Raw genomic sequence first — 12,365 nt, forward strand, 5'->3', positions numbered from 1 at the left:
AAATTGGCTTCCTATTTCGAAACAAACCATCCTTCACTCATGCTGCCAAACATACCCTCGTAAAACTGACTATCCTACTGATCCTCGACTTCGGCGAAGTCATTTACAAAATAGCCTCCAACACTCTACTGAGCATATTGGATGCAGTGTATCACAGTGACATCCATTTTGTCGCCAAAGCCCCATATTACTACCCACCAGTGCGACCTGTATGCTCTCGTTGGCTGGCCCTCACTTCATATTCGTCGCCAAACCCACTGACTCCAGGTCATCTATAAGCCCTTGCTAGGTAAAGCCCCACCTTGTCTCAGCTCACTGGTCACCATCGCACCACCCACCCGTAGCACGCGCTCCAGCAGGTATATTTCACTGGTCATCCCCAAAGCCAACTCCTCCTTTTGCCACCTTTCCTTCCAGTTCTCTGCTGCCAATGACTGGAACGAATTGCAAAAATCACTGAAGCTGGAGACATATCTACCTCACTAACTTAAAGCATCAGCTGTCAGAGCAGCTTTCAGCCCATCTGTAAATAGCCCACCCAACTACCTCATCCCCATAGTCATTTATTTTTTGCTCCTTTGCACCCCAGTATCACACATTCATCTTCTTCATATCTATCACTCTTGTTTAATTGCTAAATTGCAGATATTTCACCACTATGGCCTATTTATTGTCTTACCTCCCTAATCTTACTACATTTGCACACACTGTATATAGACTTTTATATTGTGTTGACTGTACGTTTGTTTACCCCAAGTGTAACTGGGATAAACACTTGTTCTCAACTGGCCTACCTGGTTAAATAATGGTGAAATAAATACAAAAATAAAGTAGCTAAATGACTTTTTCTCTCCTCCTAACGTTACAGCATTGTTGCGTTAGGTATTTGCTTAATTTTCATTTTTCCTTCATGTTGATGATCGGGACCTGTTAGTGGTAGTTGTGATAACTGCACTGAGATTATAATTTTGTGAAGGAAAAAAATAATCTCCAAGTGATTTTGTTAATGTTAAGGATCCCAATTTTGTTTAAACGTTCACAACCCTAGTTTGTAAACCCATCAAATGCCGTCACTGACACAGTGAAGGCAGAATGCCACCACCGGCCCAGCCAGAGTAAAAACAAGCGAGAGACGAATAAGAAATGAAGTTAACAAAAAACATCTGCAATCGTCTGAACATTGCTGCGATCTCCCTCAACGTCTCTCTCTGAGTCGGGAAATCCCTGCCAAGGTAAACCAACTTTTTCCACTGTATTTTAAGCATCATGAGTGGGCTCTGTCAAATGCCAGCAGAACACTATTGACAACTGTTTTGGTTCGCTCAACCATGTACTTAGATTACTTTTCTATTTCATATAGGAGTGGGTGGGTAAAACCCAGAGCCAGCAGTAGTGGGACTGAGGAGGAGGATGAAAGAGGGGAGGGTAGTCTGTGATATAAACTCAAGTCAGTCCCCGGGCGGGTGACGGAGAAGTCTGTCCCTGGCCGCGGGCAGTGTTTGGTACACTAACAGACACACTCAGGTTGCCTCCCTGCTCCGTTATCAGCTCCGTTAACAATGTGGGTCGACACAGAAGTTAACTTCTCTTAGTAAATACATTTCACACTTTATTCTTACCTCCAGTCAGTAACAGTTTACGGTATAAAGAATATACAGACAAGCGTTCATGTTTAATTTAAGCAACGTTTATTGTACTCAATGTTATGGATGAGTGCGTTGTTTGGTTCTGTTCCTCTCCATCTCTGTAGCTTCCGTGTTTGCTGGCATAAGGACCAGAGCTACGGTTAAATCGGGCTGGCTTTGAGGTGCCTGTCCAGAATGGTTCATTCATGTGAATGGGCATATTGGAAGACTCCATGTCAGTAGGGATAGGATTTTCTAAATGTGTTATATTGGTATATTGTATCATGAGAAACGTGTTGCAATATATATAATTCATTATGTTTAGCTGAGTGAAATATGTAGGCTTTGAAGGTAATTGCTTTATTAATTAGTGCTGTGTAGATTCTGATGGGAGGGGCTTCCCCTACAAAAAGGAGCCTCTCTTTCAGTTCAAGGGGAGAAATATTTTGGATTGAGCTGTTGATGGGGGCAGCAATGTTTTCAAGCTGTCCCCATAATGTATACTTTGGATGGCAGTACTGTTGTTTTTCTCCCGGATTCACTATGTAGATAAACAACCCTGCACAGAAGTACTTTTGCGGTTCCGCCATCTTTTTATTTGATAGATGTTAGGTTTTTAAGTATAGCCTTCTGGCCTGCTCTACGTGACAGGGCGATATTGGCGTTTTCTAGTCTATCGGCTATGTCAATAGTACATCGACATCGCAAAACTGCTGCTATGCCAGTCGCCAGTCACCAGGAATGTCTGAGAAAATCAGCAGCAACAAGCTAGCTCATTTCCCAACAGAAAGAAAGGTGCAGTATTGAGAAACGGATGAATTGACAGTGACCAAAATTGAATTCCTGTTGCATATATTAGTTTAATTCAATAAAAAGGCTTGTGTCGATGTGCCCGGACATGAAGATAGCCATGTGACCTGTTAGCAAAGATAACGATAAACCTTTTCATCTGTGGTGTTAGCTACTATGCTAGCTAGATAAACATGGTGCTAAGGTATCAGATAAGAGCTAATTGCCAACGTAGCTAGCTAACGTTAGCTGATAATCATTTTGAACATGCAACATTTTCAGTAACTATTTACTGGTGTGCTGACCATCTGAATTCATAATTGACAGTTGAATTTCAGTGTATTCGAAAAGTATTCAGACCCCTTCCTTCCACAGTTATGTTACAGCCTCATTCTAAAATGGATGAAATATTCCCCCCCCAATTCAATCTACACAAAATACCCCATAATGACAAAGCGAAAACAGATTTTTTTTTTTTACATTTTAGCTATTTCTTAAAACTAAATCTGTTTTTGCTTCGTCAAATAAGGTATTGTGTGTAGATTGAACTTTAGAATAAGGCTGTAACGTAACAAAATGTGGAAAAAGTCAAGAGGTCTGAATACTTTCCCAATGCACTATAGAGGATTGTCATCATAGGGAAAGATGGTAGTGTTTTAAAATGGCCAAATAAAAGGTTGGCAATAGGTTTAGCTACCTAAGAATCGTCCTGTATGTTTATGTACCAGGAAAGCTGTAGATCAGTGCGTTCTCACTTCTCAAACTACAGGTGGCCAGATTCGAGTCAGACAGAAAGTGCATCCTCGCTTCATCCTTTTTCCTACCCACACTCCTTGTTAGATATTATGCACATGTATGGCTAGGTAGCAAATATCTCCATTGAGCGAATTAACATAGTAGAGGTATTTGTAAGTCGCTCTGGATAAGAGCGTCTGCTAAATGACTTAAATGTAATGTAAATGTAAACAGCAGCAAGTGATATGAGCGATGGAGAGAGATGTGTGAGGAAATGTGAAAGGGAACAGAGTTGCAGCCTCACTCTATCCAAGCAGTACAATCAACTCATAACCCACCCATTTTGAACTTTTGACTGCTACTGTATATGGACATAAGAATTCATAAGGGCAGGCCAAGCCAATGACCTCATTTCAAGATGGCTGCTACCTACATTACGGTTAGCATTGTGAAGCATAAACAAAATAAACACGGAATACGTTGATACGTTGCATTACTTAATGGCAACATTGAATGTTTAGGTGAATGTTTAGGTTAGGTTTACCTCCACTGTATTCACATCCTACCATACCTTTGTCTGTACATTATACCTTGATGCTATTTTATCACCCCCAGAAACCTCCTTTTACTCTCTGTTCCAGACGTTCTAGACGACCAATTCTTATTGCTTTTAGCCGCACCCTTATTCTACTCCTCCTCTGTTCCTCTGGCGATATAGAGGTGAATCCAGGCCCTACAGTGCCTAGCTCCACTCCTATTCCCCAGGCGCTCTCTTTTGACAACTTCTGTAACCGTAATAGCCTTGGTTTCAAGCATGTTAACATTAGAAGCCTACTCCCTAAGTTTGTTTTACTCACTGATTTAGCACACTCTGCCAACCCGGATGTTCTAGCTGTGTCTGAATCCTGGCTTAGGAAGACTACCAAAAATTCTGAAATTTTAATTCCAAACTACAACATTTTCAGACAAGATAGAACTGCCAAAGGGGGCGGTGTTGCAATCTACTGCAAAGATAGCCTGCAGAGTTCTGTCCTACTATCCAGGTCTGTACCCAAACAATTTGAACTTCTACTTTTAAAAATCCACCTCTCTAAAAACAAGTCTCTCACCATTGCAGCCTGCTATAGTCCACCCTCTGCCCCCAGCTGTGCTCTGGACACCATATGTGAACTGATTGCCCCCCATCTTTCTTCAGAGCTTGTGCTGCTAGGCGACCTAAACTGTAACATGCTTAACACCCCAGCCATCCTACAATCTAAACTTGATGCCCTCAATCTCACACAAATTATCAATGAACCTACCAGGTACCTCCCCAAAGCCTTAAACACGGGCACCCTCATAACTATCATCCTAACCAACTTGCCCTCTAAATACACCTCTGCTGTCTTCAACCAAGATCTCAGCGATCACTGCCTCATTGCCTGCATCCGTAATGGGTCAGCGGTCAAACGACCTCCACTCATCACTGTAAAACGCTCCCTGAAACACTTCAGCAAGCAGGCCTTTCTAAATCGACCTGGCCGGGGTATCCTGGAAGGATATTGATCTCATCCCGTCAGTAGAGGATGCCTGGATATTTTTTTTAAATGCCTTCCTAACCATCTTAAATAAACATGCCCCATTCAAGAAATTTAGAACCAGGAACAGATATAGCCCTTGGTTCTCCCCAGAACTGACTGCCCTTAACCAACACAAAAACATCCTATGGCGTTCTGCATTAGCATCGAACAGCCCCTGTGATATGCAGCTGTTCAGGGAAGCTAGAAACCATTATACACAGGCAGTTAGAAAAGCCAAGACTAGCTTTTTCAAGCAGAAATTTGCTTCCTGCAACACTAACTCAAAAAGGTTCTGGGACACTGTAAAGTCCATGGAGAATAAGAACACCTCCTCCCAGCTGCCCACTGCACTGAAGATAGGAAACACTGTCACCACTGATAAATCCACCATAATTGAGAATTTCAATAAGCATTTTTCTACGGCTGGCCATGCTTTCCACCTGGCTACTCCTACCCCGGTCAACAGCACTGCACCCCACACAGCAACTCACCCAAGCCTTCCCCATTTCTCCTTCTCCCAAATCCGTTCAGCTGATGTTCTGAAAGAGCTGCAAAATCTGGACCCCTACAAATCAGCCGGGCTAGACAATCTGGACCCTTTCTTTCTAAAATTATCTGCCGAAATTGTTATTACCCTGTTACTAGCCTGTTCAACCTCTCTTTCGTGTCGTCTGAGATTCCCAAAGATTGGAAAGCAGCTGCGGTCATCCCCCTCTTCAAAGGGGGGGGACACTCTTGACCCAAACTGCTACAGACCTATATCTATCCTACCATGCCTTTCTAAGGTCTTCGAAAGCCAAGTCAACAAACAGATTACCGACCATTTCGAATCGCACCATACCTTCTCTGCTATGCAATCTGGTTTCAGAGCTGGTCATGGGTGCACCTCAGCCACGCTCAAGGTCCTAAACGATATCTTAACCGCCATCGATAAGAAACATTACTGTGCAGCCGTGTTCATTGACCTGGCCAAGGCTTTCGACTCTGTCACCACATACTCATCGGCAGACTCGACAGCCTTGGTTTCTCAAATGATTGCGTCGCCTGGTTCACCAACTACTTCTCTGACAGAGTTCAGTGTGTCAAATCGGAGGGTCTGCTGTCCGGACCTCTGGCAGTCTCCATGGGGGTGCCACAGGGTTCAATTCTTGGACTGACTCTCTTCTCTGTATACATCAATGAGGTCGCTCTTGCTGCTGGTGAGTCTCTGATCCACCTCTACACAGACGATACCATTCTGTATACTTCTGGCCCTACTTTAGACACGGTTAACAACCCTCCAGGCAAGCTTCAATGACATACAGCTCTCCTTCCGTGGCCTCCAATTGCTCTTAAATGCAAGTAAAACTAAATGCATGCTCTTCAACAGATAGCTACCCGCACCTGCCCAACATCACTACTCTGGACGGCTCTGACTTAGAATACGTGGACAACTACAAATACTTAGGTGTCTGGTTCTACTGTAAACTCTCCTTCCAGATCCAGATCAAATATCTCCAATCCAATGTAAAATCTAGAATTGGCTTCCTATTTCCCAACAAAGCATCCTTCACTCATGCTGCCAAACATACCCTTGTAAAACTGACCATCCTACCAATCCTCGACTTTGGCGATGTCATTTACAAAATAGCCTCCAATACCCTACTCAACAAATTGGATGCAGTCGATCACAGTGCAATCAGTTTTGTCACCAAAGCCCCATATACTACCCACCATTGCGACCTGTACGCTCTCGTTGGCTGGCCCTCGCTTCATACTCATCGCCAAACCCACTGGCTCCATGTCATCTACAAGACCCTGCTAGGTAAAGTCCCCCCTTATCTCAGCTCGCTGGTCACCATAGCTTCACCCACCTGTAGCACACGCTCCAGCAGGTATATCTCTAGTCACCCCCAAAACCAATTCTTTCTTTGGCCGCCTCTCCCTCCAGTTCTCTGCTGCCAATGACTGGAACGAACTACAAAAATCTCTGAAACTGGAAACACCTATCTCCTTCACTAACTTTAAGCACCAACTGTCAGAGCAGCTCACAGATTACTGCACCTGTACATAGCCCACCTATATTTTAGCCCAAACAACTACCTCTTCCCCTACTGTATTTAATTAATTTATGTAGCTCCTTTGCACCCCATTATTTTTATTTCTACTTTGCACATTCTTCCATTGCAAATCTACCATTACAGTGTTTTACTTGCTATATTGTATTTACTTTGCCACCATGGCCTTTTTTGCCTTTACCTCCCTTATCTCACCTCATTTGCTCACATCGTATATAGACTTGTTTATACTGTATGTTTGTTTTAATCTATGTGTAACTCTGTGTCGTTGTATGTGTCGAACTGCTTTGCTTTATCCTGGCCAGGTCGCAATTGTAAATGAGAACTTGTTCTCAACTTGCCTACCTGGTTAAATAAAGGTGAAATAAAAAAATAAAATAAAAAAATGTCCACTGAGTGACTATCTTCGAGCATCAAAAATATGATGTTGCCTGCTTACGCACTGTTGGCATCCATATCCCCTGTATGTCCCCTGACACCAGAACCATGTTTGAGAGAGGTTGGTGTTGTAGAAATTGTTTTTTGGGTGACCAATAACTTTTAGGCACAGCCAGTGTGCAAAAACAGTGCAATTACCACATTTGGACACTTTGGAGAGGTTGAAAAGATACTTGAATGTACCCTGGATACCCCATAACACCACCACAATGTTAGAGAGGTTGATATGGAAGAAAGTGTTTTTATACTGAACACATAGCATTTAGGGATTGCAAATATGTAATAGCACTGGAATGATGTAATTTATAGACACATGCCACGTTGGAGCGGTTCAGGGACACTTGGAAACGTCCCGTGACCACACCCGACACCACTTACTAAAACATCTGCCCAGTTCTAGTTGTTAGATCTATCAATCCCATTTCTTTTGTTGTGGAAGCCATCTGATGTGTTTCCAGCTCTAGTCATCAATAATTCACTTGTGTGTGCTCTGAACTATGTATTTCCTATCTACTGATGATTTCCTCAATCTCCAAGATGTCTTCTCTCCAAATATACCAAGTTTTTGCATGTCAGAATTTGATTATGTCTATTTAGGCGGAAATCTAAATATCTGCATTACATTTAAGAGGTTATTAAATGCATACATGGCTATCTCTGGAAAATGTCATCAACATTGTCAAATTTTATGATATTGAATATCGGCCTAGAATATCAGCCATCGGCCTCCTTGACCCCCAAAAATCAGTATCGGCCCTAAAAATTCCAAAACTGTCACTCTCTAGTTCAGGCAGCAGGGCTGTCATCTCAAGTCATCCATCAGGGTGTACTGAGACATTACATGAGAGCCACAGAGGAAAAGAGGTGAGGAGGGCCACAGAGGAAAAGAGGTGAGGAGGGCCACAGAGGAAAAGAGGTGAGGAGGGGAAATGCCAGGTACCTCCCGATATTGCCACGATACTTAAGTGTCGATACGATACGTACTGCAATACTCATGATTCTATATGTATTGCGATTTGATACTGTAATTTTATTGCGATTCGATGTTCCAAACATATTGCTAACAATATGTCTGCTACAGAGGGACAAGACAGAGACATGAGAAAACAAATTATCAGTCATGGAAATAAAAGTGCTGAAAACAAATTGGCTCCTTATTTAAAAAGAAGATGGAGAACAAACTATGAAGGAAAAATACTGGTGTTCTGGTGCAGATTACAACCAACTAGCGCCAAAATAATACAGCGATATTGTCAAAACTATACAGTCAAATTTCCATTTATATAACTATTGATTTTTTCCCCCAAAAAAACGAGAGAATAACAGGGGAATGGACTTGTGTCACACACAGAATGAGGGCAAAGATTCTCTGTCATGTTTGTACTATATAACAACTATACGATGGGTTGATTTATCGAACAGCAGACTTCTCTAATGAAAAACTAACCACTCTGACAGCCTAATAGTGTTATCACAGCAAAGTCAACAACATAAGACTGACTAAGCATTTTAAGGGGGCATTTCAGTGTACAATTACACACTGCAAGGAGTCACTCCATACACACTACTAAATAGAAAGTCTTCACTATGAACAGATTGCTGTCTATGAAGGGTCTGCCCAAATGGAGATATTTCCTGCTTGGACCATTGACTAGTTAACTCCTGTATGGACTGGTCTCAGTGTGTGAACTACAATGGTCTGTCTATGGCTCTGTGCTCCCAGACAAGCAGGCTGAGACAAACAGACAGGGACAGAGACACAGGGTGGGTGAAATGGAAGCCATCTCAAACCCCTGGCCTGGCTGAACAAACCCCTGCAGTTAGTTTGAGATAATTCCCCAGGACTCAATTAGCTAATTGGTTGGAATGTAAGTGATTGGACTGAGTGCTGCAGCAGCATGAATGAGGAGCGGAAACCGTGGTGTGTGTGTGTGTGTGTGTGTGTGTGTGCACGCGCGGGCTTGTCAGGGTTTCCGAAAAATGACTGGGAAGATTTTTTTCCAATTCTGGGCATTTGATGAATGTCCATAAAAATAACACCAAATTGATCAGAAATACAGTGTAGACATTGTTAATGTTGAAAATGACTTTTGTAGCTGGAAACAGCTGATTTTTTTAATAGAATATCTACATAGGATTAGAGAGGGCCATTATCACCAACCATCACTCCTGTGTTCCAATGGCGTGTTATGTTACCTAATCCAAGTTTATCATTTTAAAAGGCTAATTGATCATTAGAAAACCCTTTTGCAATTATGCTAGCACAGTAGAAAAACTGATGTACTGATTAAAGAAGCAATAAAACTGGCCTTCTTGAGACTAGTTGAAAATCTGGATATTACAGGCTCAAAATGGCTAATATGACGCTAACGAGACGCCAAATGCCTTATGGCTAACGAGACATGGTGTGATCACAGAAACATACAGGAACTCAAATCCTTCTGTTCACCTGATTTAGAATTCCTCACAATCAAATGTCGACCGCATTATCTACCAAGAGAATTCTCTTCGATTACAATCACAGCCGTATATATTCCCACCCAAGCAGACACACATCGATGGCTCTGAACGAACTTTATTTGACTTTTTGCAAACTGGAAACCATACATCCTGAGGCTGCATTCATTGTAACTGGGGATTTTAACAAGGCTAATCTGAAAACAAGACTCCTTAAATTGTATCAGCATATCGATTGCGCAACCAGGGCTGGCAAAACCTTGGATCATTGTTATTCTAACTTCATCGACGCATATAAGGCCCTGCCCCGCCCTCCTTTCGGAAAAGCTGACCACGACTCCATTTTGCTGATCACTGCCTACAGACAGAAACTAAAACAAGAAGCTCCCACGCTGAGGTCTGTCCAACGCTGGTCCGACCAAGCTGATTCCACACTCCAAGACTGCTTCCATCACGTGGACTGGGATATGTTTCGTATTGCGTCAGACAAAAACATTGACGAATACGCTGATTCGGTGTGCGAGTTCATTAGAACGTGCGTTGAAGATGTCGTTCCCATAGCAATGATTAAAACATTCCCAAACCAGAAACCGTGGATTGATGGCAGCATTCGCGTGAAACTGAAAGGGCGAACCACTGCTTTTAGTCAGGGCAAGGTGACTGGTAACATGACCGAATACAAACAGCGCAGCTATTCCCTCAGCAAAGGCTATCAAACAAGCTAAGTGTCAGTATAGAGACAAAGTAGAATCTCAATTCAACGGCTCAGACACAAGAGGTATGTGGCAGGGTCCACAGTCAATCACGGACTACAAAAAGAAATCCAGCCCAGTCACGGACCAGGATGTCTTGCTCCCAGGCAGACTAAATAACTTTCTTGCCCGCTTTGAGGACAATACAGTGCCACTGACACGGCCTGCAACAAAAACATGCGGACTCTCCTTCACTGCAGCCGAGGTGAGTAAAACATTTAAAACGTGTTAACCCTCGCAAGGCTGCAGGCCCAGACGGCATTCCCAGCTGCGCCTTCAGAGCATGCGCAGACCAGCTGGCTGGTGTGTTTACGGACATATTCAATCAATCCCTATACCAGTCTGCTGTTCCCACATGCTTCAAGAGGGCAACCATTGTTCCTGTTCCCAAGAAAGCTAAGGTAACTGAGCTAAACGACTACCGCCCCGTAGCACTCACTTCCGTCATCATGAAGTGCTTTGAGAGACTAGTCAAGGACCATATCACCTCCACCCTACCTGACACCCTAGACCCACTCCAATTTGCTTACTGCCCAAATAGGTCCACAGACGATGCAATCTCAACCACACTGCACACTGCCCTAACCCATCTGGACAAGAGGAATACCTATGTGAGAATGCTGTTCATTGACTACAGCTCAGCATTTAACACCATAGTACTGTCCAAACTCGTCATCAAGCTCGAGACTCTGGGTCTCGACCCCGCCCTGTGCAACTGGGTCCTGGACTTCCTGACGGGCCGCCCCCAGGTGGTGAGGGTAGGCAACAACATCTCCACCCCGCTGATCCTCAACACTGGGGCCCCACAAGGGTGCGTTCTGAGCCCTCTCCTGTACTCCCTGTTCACCCACGACTGCGTGGCCACGCCTCCAACTCATTCATCAAGTTTGCGGACAACACAACAGTGGTAGGCTTAATTACCAACAACGACGAGACGGCCTACAGGGAGGAGGTGAGGGCCCTCGGAGTGTGGTGTCAGGAAAATAACCTCACACTCAACGTCAACAAAACTAAGGAGATGATTGTGGACTTCAGGAAACAGCAGAGGGAACACCCCCCTATCCACATCGATGGACCAGTAGTGGAGAGGGTAGTAAGTTAAGTTCCTCGGCATACACATCACAGACAAACTGAATTGGTCCACTCACACAGACAGCATCGTGAAGAAGGCGCAGCAGCGCCTCTTCAACCTCAGGAGGCTGAAGAAATTCGGCTTGTCACCAAAAGCACTCACAAACTTCTACAGATGCACAATCGAGAGCATCCTGGCGGGCTGTATCACCGCCTGGTAATGCAACTGCCCCGCCCACAACCGTAAGGCTCTCCAGGGGGTAGTGAGGTCTGCACAACGCATCACCGGGGGCAAACTACCTGCCCTCCAGGACACCTACACCACCCGATGTTACAGGAAGGCCATAAAGATCATCAAGGACAACAACCACCCGAGCCACTGCCTGTTCACCCCGCTATCATCCAGAAGGCGAGGTCAGTACAGGTGCATCAAAGTTGGGACCGAGAGACTGAAAAACAGCTTCTATCTCAAGGCCATCAGACTGTTAAACAGCCACCACTAACATTGAGTGGCTGCTGCCAACACACTGACTCAACTCCAGCCACTTTAATAATGGAAATTGATGGGAAATGATGAAAAATATATCACTAGCCACTTTAAACAATGCTACCTAATATAATGTTTACATACCCTACATTATTCATCTCATATGTATACACTGTACTCTATATCATCTACTGCATCTTTATGTAATACATGTATCACTAGCCACTTTAACTATGCCACTTTGTTTACATACTCATCTCATATGTATATACTGTACTCGATACCATCTACTGTATCTTGCCTATGCTGCTCTGTACCATCACTCATTCATATATCTTTATGTACATATTCTTTATCCCCTTACACTTGTGTATAAGACAGTAGTTTTGGAATTG

At 43.6% G+C, this 12,365-nt stretch overlaps 1 pseudogene; it reads right to left on the reverse strand.

The window, feature by feature from the left end:
• Window positions 1-12,365, reverse strand: part of LOC135550951 (rap guanine nucleotide exchange factor 6-like) — a 162,015-nt pseudogene that overhangs the window by 107,049 nt on the left and 42,601 nt on the right.

Source organism: Oncorhynchus masou, chromosome 12 (genome assembly GCF_036934945.1).
Source record: "Oncorhynchus masou masou isolate Uvic2021 chromosome 12, UVic_Omas_1.1, whole genome shotgun sequence".
Taxonomy (NCBI): Eukaryota; Metazoa; Chordata; class Actinopteri; order Salmoniformes; family Salmonidae; genus Oncorhynchus; species Oncorhynchus masou.